Genomic DNA, 14,986 nt, shown 5'->3' with positions numbered 1-14,986 from the left:
GTAGAAAATTTTATTTTATTTAAAAGTTAATACAGTTTTAATCTGTAATATAATTTAACAATAAACACACCGAGTGTCAATGTATTTAACTAGAATATAGGTTATGTTATAACATATTTTATATTACATATTATAGCATATTATAACAAGTAAAATTATATATTTAAGTAAAACAAAATGGGCAAAACAAATGATAATTTTATTACTTCCCGATGTAATTTCTATCCAATGATATCACACCGATGGTTTCAAAAAGAAAGGGACGAATTATTGTCTACGGTTTGGTCAGTTGTCAGCACAAGTAGTTAAGAATATCTATAAGAAATGTCGTTTTCTGACACTGTAAAAAATTTTATTTTATTTAAAAGTTAATACAGTTTTAATCTGTAATATAATTTAATAATAAACACACCGAGTGTCAATGTATTTAACTAGAATATAGGTTATGTTATAACATATTTTATATTACATATTATAACAAGTAAAATTATATATAACAATTATTGTATACGGCTCGGCCGCTCGTTATGGTCCGCAATCAGTTGCCAGCGCAAGTGGTTAATGGAGCCGCGAGAAAGCGTCGAATTTTCGATCGAAACGGCCCGAGTGCCGTCTAAACGACGAATAAAGGAGCAACCGGGGTGGGTTTGTTAATTTTGGCGCTCGAATCGTTTATCATCCCGAGTATAAACTCGGCGAAAAACGCAGGTCTGTCGGCACTGAAAGCTGGAATAAATTGCTCCGGTGTTCGGCGCGCGGTGTTTACCAGGCTCTTTTCGCACCGGTGGAAATTAGTTTTTATTCTAACTCTCTCTCTCTATCTCTCACGATTCTTCACGAGGGACGAGAAGCTTCTGTCTACATTCTCCCAAGAACGAGAAGAGACCAGGTCCCTTCCTGAGGATAGGCTGCTTTATTTTCGTTTGCATACCTGAACCGGCGATAACACGGGATTCTGAATGTTCTAGCCACTTAAGAGTGGCGGGAAGTTATTCGGGGACGCGCGCGTTTGTTTTTACACGCTCGGGCTCTCCTCTCTTGACACGCGGCGAGTAGTACACGACTCTAGCCGATCGATCTCGTTTCGTTGAATCTTCGCTGTCGGAAACGAAATGAAAGTCGGGCTCGCGAGTTGGAGCGAAGGGTTAGAAAGCTCGCGGCTCGATTCTAAGTTATGACCGATGGGGGGGAAATGAGGTCCCGATCCCGGGGGGAAAACACCGCGAGAGCGAGCGGGTAACGTATCGCCGACTTCCCGGAATCTCGCGTGGCATTATGTTATATGGGTATAAATAACCGAACAGGAGCAATAATACGTAATAATATATCAGCCGGGATTTTAGTGGTGCAGCTAGCTCGCCGGCCCAGCGGTCGTAATTCATCGCGCAACCCGGCTCACCCTGTCTCTCTCTCCGCTGCCGTGTGTACCCGCCGACTCCACGTATGTACAGACAGACACACACACACACGCTGGCGTATGTGCTCCACAGTAACACGCGTGTGTTATACACGGAATACGTACGCAGCGTTTCTGTCTACGCGCGTACGTATTCCGTGGCCAGATATCGCGCGCGGCTTTTGCCGTTCGTTCGGATCGGTAATCAGCGAAGACGATTAGCCAATGACTCGTCCCAAGATGAATTTCCAAAGTTTCCCAAAGCGTGGAAAAACTGTGAAACAGTCAACTTTGTCAACGTTGCTTCGCAGCGATCTGGAAAAGCTTCGTATCGTGATCTCGCTTTGTACTTGCCACCGTTCCGATTGAGAATCGCCGTTTCTTCGCGAGGAACTCTGTCAGGGTGGAAATGTGACGTTTTCTGGCTTGGGGAGACGGACGCGACTTTTATGCGACGCTTTCGCGACGGTGAAATACGACGATGATTGGGGCTTTGTTAAGATCGGATTTACATCTTTGGCAGGATGAAACGAAATCCGACATGTGAATACGATTTCGAGAAGGATGCAACAATTTTGTCTCGAAGAATATCGACGACTCCTGTGTGGAGGTTATTTTTTTCCAACAGATGGACGTGCGTGTGTATCTCAAAATGTAATTAATTTCATTTTAAACAGATTCATTCTGTAATCTGTTGGCCGATTCGTTGAAGCGTGTAACGTAAAATACGTCGCTACTTACATATTTTGTGTGTACAATATTTGTTCGTTATATTTGTTTAAGTTCGGGACACTCGAATGTACAGTAATATACGATTATACGTACAAATTATATAATTATACAACAAGAATAGCAGTATAAAACAGAGAAGAAAGAAAATCACGCGTAAGTAAGCCGGAAAACAATCAGCTAACTTCAGCAATTTCCATCGTGGCAGCGTAACAACGCCATAATTTCGTTGCACCCTTGGCTTCGCTCGACGAGAAGCAGCTTAACATGAGTCGCGAGAAGTTGCGTAAGAATGGAAGTCGCCCGATCGGCGAACAACCCCTTTGGAACGTCGACGAAAGTTGTAGGGAGGTGGGGGGATAACTCCTCGGCTCGGTTACACGAGAGGGTTGGGCCAGCTGAGATTTCATCATAATAATTTTCCAGCCCATTAAGTCATACGGGGGGAGTAAACGCGATCCGCCTTTGCATAAGAAACTTAACAACGTTCCCCGAGAGGGGCGACGCACGACGCACCCTTCCCTGAATTTTCACCGAGGAAAATCAAATCGAACGGCCGGCAACTTTTTGAATAAACAAGAACGTCGTCTCCGTCGATCGTTCGCCTCGCGTGCTACTCTTTCCGCACTGACGGTCATTCTCGTATCTGGTCGTAAAATTTGATACCGTTTCTACCTTCGACCTCCCCTTTTCGTTACTTGCGTTAACTTTTTTAATTCTTCTCTCGTTCGATTGACACTGGGACTACCGAAATGGTAAAAATGACCGAGTATATATTATAGATAATTTTGTGTTTTCAGAATACTCGTCTGTCAACGATTTTTTGCAAAACACATAAATAAAATAAAATAAAATAAAATATATTCTACTTATAAGTATTAGAAATATTTCTATTTATATTATATATAATTTATATTATATACTCTATTTATTATATATAGTATTATTATATATAGTATTCTGTTTATAAGTATTACAAATATTTCTATTTATATTATATTATATTTATATTATATATAGTATTTATATTTATAATATTCTATTATATATAATATTTATATACAGTATTTATATCTATTATATATAGTATTCTATTTATAAGTATTACAAATATTTCTATTTATATTATATATAGTATTTATATTTATAATATTCTATTATATATATTATTTATATAGTATTTATATCTATTATATATAGTATTCTATTTATAAGTATTACAAATATTTCTATTTATATTATATATTCTATTTATATTATACATATTTATATTATACATATTCTATTTATAAATATTACGAAGATTTTCAGTTTCTTTTACTTTCGACGTCTCTGACGGAAATTTTATGCTTTAGTCATCTAGTTAGTTATCTAGCGTTAACCCCTTGACTTATAATATCGAGTCATATAAGTTAAAGTTTCGAACAGTAAACCTATGAAATATCAAATCAGAGTTTAAGTTTAACTTCGTTAAACTGAACGTTGATAAATAAAAATCACACATAACGTTCCGATACTTTGAACACCCGAAATTAATTTTACAGTTTCGATAAGTGATGCTTACTCTTTAAAATTGAAATGGAAAGGGTGAAATTTCGTGCTTTGAAATACAGCACAAAAGAAGAATCATAGAATCTCCGATTCAATCAAACTTTGTCCGAGCAGTCGTAAAATTTGTCGCAGTGCGTCACGTCGAATACGAAAACGGCGAAGAAGAATCCCTTGCTCCGGTGGGATCTTAAACATTAAACGGCAAGATATTTAAAATGTATCAAAGCCATTATCCCCGAAGTAAGAAGAAAACACGTAACGTCAAAGCGTTGAGTCGAGCTGGTTTTCCCCGACACCAGCGTGGGTGTAGAATTTCCCCGGGTTGGCAGGCGAGTATTTTCCTTCGCCACGGATACTCTCTCCAATATTTATCGAGCGTAAGCGTGCCGGGACTAGCGTTTCCAGCATTAATATTACATTATATCAATAAGGGTTTGAAAAATCAGGGGTGCCGCGGCAAACGGATGGCCGTCGTTTGAGGTCTCGCGTTACTCGGCAAACACACCGCCATCCCACCCCCCCCGCCGAACCTTTCAATCTTCCCTCACCGCCCTGTTTTTTCACCTTCAGGCGAAGGGGGATATTAGGCAGTTTTGCGGATGGAAACTAATATTGGCGTCGGTGTCCGGGACACGTACACCCACCACCGCGATATCCGAGCTTAATTGCGCCTTTAAGAAGTCTCTCTCTCTCTCTCTCTCTCTTTTCCTTTGAACCAAATTTATGTTTTCAAAGAGAGAAAAGAAACAAATGAAACCATCGTTCCTCTTATTTTGCAAAAAAAAGAAAAAGTAAAGAAAAAAAAAAAAGACAAAAAGGACAAAAAGGAGTTATAAATCGTATCGGCGAGAAAACTCGACGGGTTACGGGTGTTTCACGGCGAAAATCGGTCGGAACCGGCAACGACGCGACAATCCGGACGCGAAACGCTCGTTGAAGGGTGCCCCCGGGGCAAGAATCCGGGAGAGGGGACAGGGGCCTCGTATCTCGCGCTATTTTCGTTTTCAACACGCGAAATGAAAATAAAAGAAGAGCCGGGCCTTCGTGATCTACGCGCGCCGCGCCGCCTCTGATTTATCGGCCGCTCGCCCCGTCGCATCGAACGCGCGTCACTATTGTGCGTGCCCCCCTCGTCCGAAATGCACTTTTATAAATAGACACGCTGACGCTCCGGGCTCCTTAGTGCCTCTTGGAGCACCCTTCGCTCCACGAGGCCAAGGGTGGCGTTTCGTTCACTTTGATCGCTCGGTCAGCCGTGTGCCGCCGTTGTTCCAACTTTTTCACGTTTTTCTATCGGTCATCATTGGCGAGTGAATCGACTTGTCACTCGAGGCGAGGTGATTTCAGAGATAATCATTCAAGGATAATTGTCACCTGTTGATTCAAACTGACGATTATTCACGGCGTTGTTGTGGGCAAATTGACCTCTTACGCACGTCGGGAATTCTTTGTCGCAAAGTTGCAATACTTCCTCAGTTTTTAAGTACATTTGAGTATAACAAATGGGCAAAACAAATGATAAATTTATTACTCACTTATAATTTATTAATCACCATTCATAATAATTTATTACTCACTTATAATTTCTATCCAGTGGCGAGTTCAAGAGGGAAGCGACGAATTATTTTTGTACGCTTTCGGTCACTCGTTACGGTCCGCGCTAGTAAAACTGACTCACGTGTCCAATGATTCATCTTCTTTCCGAATTCATCGAGCACATCGCCGGATAGAAATTACCAAGAAGTAATAAATTTATGATTTGTTGTTGCCTGGGTTGTTACTTAAGTATACTTGAAAACCTGAGAAAATACTGGTCATTCCAGCGCAAGAGGTTAATCACTGATTGCGAGTAAAACGAGAGTAAGATATGTAGATTTCCTTTGTTTCCTTTGCCGCTCTTTTTTTTTTCTTCTTTCGTGAACCAAAGAAAAAGTAAAGAAAAGGATTCCATCGGAGTTCATCAAATTCTTCACTTCTTCGTTCCACATCCCTCCCACGAAGTCTAAACAGAGAAGAGTCCGTCCTCTTCTCTTCCCCCAGATCGGTTTATTATTTTTTTCTCTGGCAACGTACGTACGCACTCCATCGGGACTCCATCGCGGCGGTGTACGCCTCCCATGGGGAATGATCGTGGCACTAAGCCTAAGTCATAACGTTACAAGCACTCGGGAGAATCCCGGGCAACGTGCACGAAACGCGGCGTGTTACGATCTTCGAGGAGAAGGAAATTCGAACGAGCGACGCGTTCCACGATTTCGTGTTTCTTTGACAATTTCCTTCATTCTTGGTATTTTTAAGCGGAGCTTTCCCTCGATATTTTCTCATCCGTTCAGCCATTCGTTTCCCCGATGTCCGGAATACTTTCCCTCTGCTTTGTTATTTCTCGTCTTCTTCCTTGCTTCTCCACCTTTGTCGATCATTTTTCAGTTTCAACAATAATCTTTCGGACAACTTTGCAATTTTCTTTTTCACGCAATTAACACTGGAATCACCCAGAATGGTCAAAATGACCATTTGAATAGTCTTGTTAGATATATTAGATACGTTAGTTGATATATTAGGTGTCGTTTTTTCTTTTTTTTCAAATTTTACCTTACAATCATCCTCACTTTACAAAAAGGGAATAGAAAGTTTGTCGAAGATTATATTATTGTTGCAAATTACATGCAAACAAAATAAAATCTTAAGACTTATTCTTCGATCAATAAAAGCTTGTGTACTCTACTCTATGTTACAAAGATCTCTCGTTTCTTTTAGTTTAACGTCTCTGACGTTAGATTTTGTGCCTTTACTCGTCAAGATAGTTCTAACGTCAAGGAACCTCTCCTCGCCGTCTTCTTCAATTCTCGCATTTTTCTTCTTTAAGTTTTCTCGAGTTCTTCGTCTCCTCGAGGTTTGCCTTCTCTCCCCTCTTCGTTCGTTTCGCGGTTTTGATCCACGTTTCGCGTTCGCGCGTCCAAGAATATTTCGAGTGACGACGAAATATCCTTCGCGCCGCGACGCCTTTGCGATCGCCTCGTCGCGAAAAATATACCGCGCGACAATAAGCAAATTACGCTTTATAGACGCCTTAGCGACGCGCTCGTTAACCTCGTTAAAGGTAACACGATTCCCCGGGAGAAGCCGCCCACGAGGCTCCTCCGTAGAAGGTCACTTCCGTCCATCCAGCTATGATAAATCGATCTCGCCCCCGCCCCGCGAATGAACGAGAGAAGAGAGGCGGACAAGCTGAAAACGAAGGGACAAGGACACTGTTCCCCGCACGACGACTTGACAAACGAAACGACAACGGCAAATGTCGAAGTGAAATGTCGGGACGTGGGAATTCTCAAATGGAGATATAGAGCAGCGTCCGGAATAGATATCAAATCATCGAACCGTAGTAATAATAAACTGTGTTCTACTTTAGTCATTTATCCGGCGCTAAAGTATGACGTGAAAAACACGACGAAGAATATATAGAATTACGTCGCCCCGAGAGGGCGAATCGAGTCACGCGGTGAGAAAAGAAGAAGAAGAAGAAGAAGAAGGAAGAAGGAAGAAGGAAGAAGGAAGAAGGAAGAAGGAAGAAGGAAAAAGGATGAAGGGAAAAAAAGAAAGGAAAACGCAAAAGCGTAAATTTGGAAATCGGGAGTAGGAGAGGAAAATTGGAAGGGGGGAGGGAGGTGAAGGTTGTTCGAGGGCACGAGGAGCGGCGTCGCGCCGCGCCGCACGGGGACAGATGCTGCTCGCGTGCGTGCCGATGAAAATACGCGAGCGTGACGGTGGCGCACGCGTGTGCCCAGACGAGGAAGAGCGAGCGAGCAAGCGAGCGAGCGAAGCTTTTTGTTGCACGCGGCAATTAGCCACGGCTCGTCGTGCTTTGGCTTTAGCTGCGACTGTCGCGTCGGGTTGCGTCGCGTCGCGTCGTGATCCACGCCACTTGCTCTCTCTCTCTCTCTCTCTCTCTCTCTCGCGTCGTGGTCGTGGTTTTGCCGTCGAAAAAGAAAAAAAAGAAAAATAGAAAAAAAATAGACGAGCGCAACACAAAGTTTAAAAGGTCGACGGTCAAACTGTCCGGGGCGATATTCTTCGAACGAGGTGTCGCGTTCAATCGGGAAACCGGTGTCGCCGATCTCTCTTTCTCTCTCTCTGTCGTCTCTCGACTTATCGTTCTACGTTTCACGAGGTCCCTTTTTGTTCCGTCGGACTCGCACTGCAGACGGAATCTGCCTCGTTCCGCACTCTCTTTCCACTTTGCTTCTGCTTCGTCGATGCAAAGTTAGTTGGCGTTGGCGGATCGCTAAGATCGTTTTCTCATACTTTTCACGTTTTCCTCCGCTTTATTCTGCATCGGATATTAATTCAGTGTCGATTAATTTATCTACGATGACAACCAAAGTGATCAGAATGATCAATTTACGTACATGTTTGATTTTTGTTCGAAATTTTGTGGACATAAAACGGTGCATTTCTACAGTTTCAAATTAATTTTTTGTAAAACTTAGAAGTGAAAGCTTGTGCAAGTTACTGTTACTACAAAGCTTTTCCAGTTTTTTCACTTTAACTTCTCCGCCTGGAAATTTGATGCTTCAGTTTTAGTGTTAATCTACAGTTCAAGGAAGTAATTTTTCATCATTTACGTTCGGTCGTAGAATTGCAAATAAATTTCGAAACTTGGCATCCCGAGTGAGACTTTCTATCGCAAGTTCGTCGACAGTCGAACAGAAATCACATTGTTCGCTAACGGTTATGTTGTATGATGACTGTACAATATTAATTCAACGTCGATTAGTACGACTTAAGTTAGGTTGGATCAAATCTCTAATTTAGGTTAAATCTCAATTTAAATTAAATCTCGATTTAAGTCAAATTCTTTGATTCCTTCCAGCAAATAAATTTCAAAACTCGAAATTTATCTTAAATTGATCGACGATCAAACAAAAATCACATTGTTTGCGATCATGTTGTACGATGACTGTACAATATTAATTCAGCGTCGATTAGTACGATTTGAGTTAGGTTGGATCAAATCTCTAATTTAGGTTAAATCTCAATTTAAATTAAATCTCGATTTAAGTCAAATTCTTTGATTCCTTCTAGCAAATAAATTTCAAAACTCGAAATTTATCTTAAATTGATCGATGATCAAACAAAAATCATATTGTTTGCGATCATGTTGTACAATGACTGTACAATATTAATTCAGCGTCAATTAGTACAACTTAGATTAGGTTGAATCTAACTTGGGTCAAATTTCTAATTTAGGTTAGGTTTAAATCTCAATTTAAATTAAATCTCGACTCAGGTCAAATTCTTTGATTCCTGTCAGCAAATAAATTTCGAAACTCGAAATTTATCTGAAATTCATCGACGATCGAACAGAAATCACATTGTTTGCATTTCAATTTGTTGACATTTTAAGAGAACATTTGCCAAATTGTATGCAAGATATGCACTTCGCTATAGAAGATCGTTTTTCAACATGATCCGGACCCGAAATATACAGTGAAAGGCATAACTAATTAGTTGACTACTCAGGCATTTTCAGTCTTAAATTGGCTTGCACGAAACCCCATCGAGAATCTATGGAATATATTGAAAAAAAAATTCTAGACGCATACAAATCTCCTCCCAGCTCAATAATGGAACAGTGGAATTAAATGCCACCTGATTTCTGCTCAAGACTGTTTGAAAGTGTGCTAAGACGTATTAGAGCTATTATCTAAGCAAACGGCTTATGAACAGAATATTAAGGTATGATAAAGCTTGTAAATCTGACTATGAAAAAATTCTGGCGCAAAATTGATTCTACGTTTTCTAATTTTTTCAGCCAGGAAGAAACCTAATCTTAAAAGTTAAAAGATAGCTTCAATCTCCTACAAAGAATCAGATAGTCAAGTTTATTTTCATGCTTTTATACTTTACAATGAAAAATATTTTTCTTAAAAATTTTTGTTATTGATTCAATTTTGCACCCCACTGTATATAAATATTTCTATAAATATAAATATAATATACATATTTCTATATCGTTGAACCAACCATTTTGATTCAGAACGCGAGCAGTTACCACCCCTTTGTCGAGTCAGCGTTGCGGCTCACGTCGAAACAAAAACGATTAGAAATTACTTGGAATTAACCATGTTCTCCCTGTACATTTCACGCGAGGAGAGAAAAAAATTTTATACGTCAGGTTGCAAAGGAGAGAATAAAATTTTATACGTCAGGTTGCATCTGAAAGATCAGAGGGGGTAGGTTAGGCGTTGCGTAAAGGGATCGGTATCTGGCACCGATCAGCTCGCGGCGGTCAATTATAGATTATGGAGGCGATCGATCGACCAGAGACATGTAAATCACCGCGGCGGCCAGGTTTCGCGTCGGCTTCGGGTCCCCGGCAACTCAATTAAACGGGATGACGCACCGGTAAATAATCGCGAAGATTATAAATTGAAAAGGAACGGGCGAGCTAACGAACGCCGGCCGGTCCCCGATTTTTCTCATTATCCCCGATGGATAACGATTCAGCCGCGCGACGTGAAATAGTGCGTTCTGTCCGTGGACACGTTTTCGCGTTCCGGTAATGACACCGCCAGCCACTGACTGACTTTCCTTGTTAAGCGATCGACCGATCTTTTTACATCGGGGCACCGCGTTTTACGGTGTGCGCGTGTCTCGACGTGTAAACCGGAGATAATGTCCGCCGATTTTCTGGAAGCTGCGAACGAGTCGTAACAAAGCGAAATTGCGGTGAGAAATTGTTTCGTTTCGAAGAAGAAGAAGAAGAAAAAAAGAAAGAAAAAGAGAAAAGGTCGATGAAGCAGGCGAGAGGAGTGTATGGAAATCTCGCGCGACCTTGGCTTGTCTTTTCGAAAATGCAAGCAGTAACGAGATCAAAGATTTGCTCCGGTAAAACGTAATAAATAAAGCGTATCCGAGAATCTGCAGCCGAGTGAAATCTTTGTAAGAAGCAGAGAAAAAAAAAAAAAAATTGCACGTACCCGTTCGCGAAACGAGGCGAATCGGTTCGAAGTATGCAAATAATTCGGGGCCATATCTGTTGTACCGACATGGAAATGAGTAATTCGATTGTTCAGAGAGACTGGACATTATCCCTCCTTTGATACAATAGTTGGTCGATTGTTTCAACACGTTTTGCCACGTGTTAATATTGTTACGTCGAGCGTGATAACTTCGGTGCTAATCTAAGCTACGTAATTTGCATATTTACGCAGTTTTGCATATTTACAGTGAAAATGCAAATTTCCTTATCATTGTTAATTGTCACGGTGTTTAGATCAGATTGTAGTATCATTGTATCATAATTTTGTTGTTTATTCATACACGGGAAATGAATCAGATCACCCTTTTTTTTTTTTTTTGTTGGTATAGATATGATAATTATGTACAAGTCGTTCGTATATATATATATATGTGAAAAAGATTGACGTCCAGAGTAATAAAAATTGACTGTACGTCAAATTGCAGAAACGTACGATCAATCGAACTTAATTAAAATTAAAATAAAAGTTACTGAAAGGACCGACTATACGTTCAGATTGTTCAAAATTAATTGAAAAAAAAAAAAAGAAAAATTGATCGAAAGATCAAATTTGCATTTAACATCATCTGAAAATGAAAGCAGCTCTGCTTGAAAAAAAGGAAATTAAGAATTGCCATCCGAGGATTGAGAAATCTTGCTCGAATCTACTAGAAGTAGCCCGGGGCGAGGGTTTCTTTCTTTGGAAACGCGTATGTACATACAGCGATAACGCGTGTTCTTACAATGGCGTCGAGCCGTTCCGAAAAACGCATACACATACGTATAAATATATATATATATATGTCTGTCCTTCATAAATAAACATCTCCTCCCTGTTCACGCACACGCGCGTACCCAGCGATCCTCGGCGAAAAGGAATAAAGACAAAGCCGGGATCCCGCCCCTCCCGGAATCATCCTGAAAACCTAAATCACCATTTCCAACCCCTGTCCTTTCATCCGTCCCCCCCCTCCTCCCCCCTCGCCCCTCCTTCCGCCCCTTGGTTTCTATCACGAAGCCGAGCAAAGTTCCTCCTTGAGAGGGAGGGCATCCAGAAAGAGAGAGAGAGAGAGAGAGAGAGAGGACCGAGAGAAAATTCGATACCGCGGCGGTATGACAGGCAAAAACGTTCCGGGCACCGGTGGCGGATGACAATTTTAGTTGGATCCCGGGGACCTCTTTCCCTATTTTCTAGACAGACCGCGCGCACACACAGCGGCCTCCATTCAAGTCCTATCCGAGGCTCATTGTCCCGGCCGTTGTTTGCCAAGGTAATCCTGTACGCGTACGAGAGAACCAGGCTTAGAAAGAGAGAGAGAAAGGGGAACCTGTCCTCGGCGGGCCGTGGAGAGACGACGCCGGGACACGCGGGACACGACGACACCGGGCGACCCCGAGCGACAAATTTTCCGGCAGAGGGACCACGAATGGGGGAGAAAGCGATCGCGGGACAGGGGCACCGTCGACTGGCCTCCGGGCCGAGCAACGTATTACATTTTAAAAACGACAGAAAGGAACGAAAGGAAGATGAAGAGGAGGAAGGCCCCGGCTAATAATAGGGAGGGAGGGAGCGGGGGGGGGGGTGCAGACAATATGGGGTGCCCTCGAACGTGAAACGCGGTCCAATATCGGTGCATTCTGGCGAAAACCGGTGTGTAAACACAGAGTTACCGCGACATCCTGTCAATCCTGAGTCAGGTCCCCTGCCCCCCCCCTCCCTCCCTCCGCCCCTTGAAAAAAGTCCGCTCGCCCTGCCTCGAGAGGCCCAGGAGGGGGGGAAAGGAGGACGACGATCGGCCGCGTTATCTGATCGCGTCCCCCCGGTTCGCGTCGCGTCGACACAAAGATTCCACCGGGGGCCCCCGCTGCTTAATTCGGCACTCGTTACAGAAACGGGACGTTTCGATAGCTCGTTACGACCCGGTTTTTCAGCCAGTTATGGCGCAATATGAGTGGATTAAGAAGGGGGGGCGAGACGCGGACGAGAAAGGGTTATTGTTCTGTCCGTCTTTGGCGATCGGGGAACGATCGATGGAATATCTTATACGGCGAACGCGTTGCAAATTGGTTGGAAATTTCGAGGTTGTTTCCACGGGACGCGTTGTATAGTCCCAGTCGAGTCGGAGAGTAATAATTAGACTCTGAACGTTTGCGAGATAGTAGTACAAAAATGCAAAAGTGTGCGAGACAGAAATTCGCGCGATGATGTAACTGTCATTATCCCGGAATAGTATAACCGATGTACAGCGAATAGTATAACCGATTCACTATTGTTTTGAAGACTGAAGTCTCTCTTTTGTAATGATGATGCTGAAAACACGCTGTACGATTTTTATTCTTGTCATTTTATTAAACTGTGAACATTAGAATCAGACGTCGAAATGTTGGGATTTCTTCAATTTTTGTCGTTCAACTCTGATACTCAAAGTTCGATAAAATGGTGGAAAAAGGAATCACCGTGAAGAGAAAATTTTAATCTCCAATGTCATGGTAGATTTTTGTCGTGAAAAGAATTTCTTGAAATTCGAATTTTCACATTTTGTAATTTTCGAGAAAAAAGTAATCTTACTTTCCCATCCAAATTATCTTCAAAAAAAAAGAAGAAAAAAAAAAAGAGAACACATTCTTCGACTGTTAGAATATAGTAGAAAGTTTCGTACTATAAAACGAGATCAAATAAAGAGATTGTTATATAATATCTTTTTCGAAGTTGTTCAATTTTACGAGTCAGCAAGCTTATTTGAAAAATATGTTTTAATCAAGTTTCTAATGTGGAAAGCTCAATATTATTATCAGATTATCTCCTCGTAATAGGCATAAAACATTTCATGCAAAAGTTTTATAAATTAATTAAGAATACAGAGACCTCAAAAGGCGAAACTGTAATTTTAAAGATTTTAATTCACAAAACATACTAATCTTGGTAAAAATTTTCTCATCAGACTAAGTATTTGAAAATCTTTTTTAAAAGCAATCTTTCAGATACTACCGCAGCTGCTTGGAATCTATAGAAAACTAGAATTAATTTTAGATTCTCACACACGATAGATCTCAATGTTTTTAAACACCTTCAAGTTCCTTCTTTTAATCGAAACACGTCTCGTCAGGAATAATACACTTATTTTTCTAAGGACACAACGAAATCATTTTTCATCGACTCTCAAATACTTTAATAACCACCGGCACGTGTTTAATTCTTCACGTATAAATACAAATGTAGATGGAGTGCACCTTGCAAAATTTTAACTGTACCATCAAAATGGTCAAGACGGACAATTTATAATTTTTGTTAGAAATTTTACAGACGCAAAATAATTAATGTTTTTTCAAAAAATTTGTTTATGAATTTTTCGAAAAATAACAGTAGTCCATTGTATTACAAACGTCTTACATTTCAACATTTAATTTTCCATTTTCTTCGATTTTAATGGAAATTCTGAAGCTTTAGTCGTTTAATTCCAGTGTTGAGGCGCCTTTCCTCTCTTTTGTCACGAGCACGAGGCCGAACGTTCGATTTCACGTGGTCGACGGGACGTCCGCTGCCGTACAACCTCGGTATCCACCTCCTTTATTGCCGGGGAAACGGAAAGATGGTCGCGGTTACACGAAAAAGATTCGACTGTCCCCCGGCTGTCTCGGAGATAAGGAACCGCCACCGCGCGGCGGCTATCTCGAGAAACGCTTCGCTGTGGTAATTCAGCCGCTTCTTGCGTTAAATGACTCACCAGTGCGCGCCGTGTTTGTGAAGTTCAACTGTGTTGTGTTCAGCATGCCGCCGCCAATCGAGATTTTACGCCCTCACGCTCGACAATTATGATATTTTACAGGTGATCTCAGCAGGCATAAGCTTATCGTATATCGCGCTCGCCGCGCTGATAACCCGGCGAACGGCCGGCTGGAAGCGTATCTGAATCCGTTTGACCTTGGATCCCGGCCAAATCGTTTCCTCCGAGGCGCGGAGGGGCTGTTCTCGCGTCGATTTCGAGCTCTGTTTCCCTCCGTTGGAATTAGCCGCGTGTAATTTGAAACGAAAATCGAACGGATCGTTCGATTTATTACTCCAATTCGCTCGAATGTCATTTTCATCATGGGAAGTAGTATGCAATGGATCGCACGTCGTTGCGACGAAAAAAATAATCCTTTCAAACTCGCAAATCCACCGTCCTTAATTTTATACAAAACCATCTTAAACTGGCACAGCAGAAGTATGTGTTGCTCCACTATCAACTACAATACCAGTTGCTCTGCCATTTGCAAAAGCAGCAAGAACTGCATTTTTGACGAGAAAG

The 14,986-nt window shown here is 41.6% G+C and overlaps 1 protein-coding gene across 6 annotated transcripts in view; it reads right to left on the bottom strand.

Moving 5' to 3' along the window:
• Positions 1-14,986, bottom strand: part of LOC122535761 (homeotic protein spalt-major-like) — a 98,094-nt gene that overhangs the window by 45,777 nt on the left and 37,331 nt on the right. The window lies entirely within an intron of this gene.

This window comes from Frieseomelitta varia, unplaced genomic scaffold, assembly GCF_011392965.1.
Source record: "Frieseomelitta varia isolate USP_RPSP 00005682 unplaced genomic scaffold, Fvar_1.2 scaffold_764, whole genome shotgun sequence".
Classification (NCBI taxonomy): Eukaryota; Metazoa; Arthropoda; class Insecta; order Hymenoptera; family Apidae; genus Frieseomelitta; species Frieseomelitta varia.
This window is presented reverse-complemented; position numbering and strand designations above follow the sequence as displayed.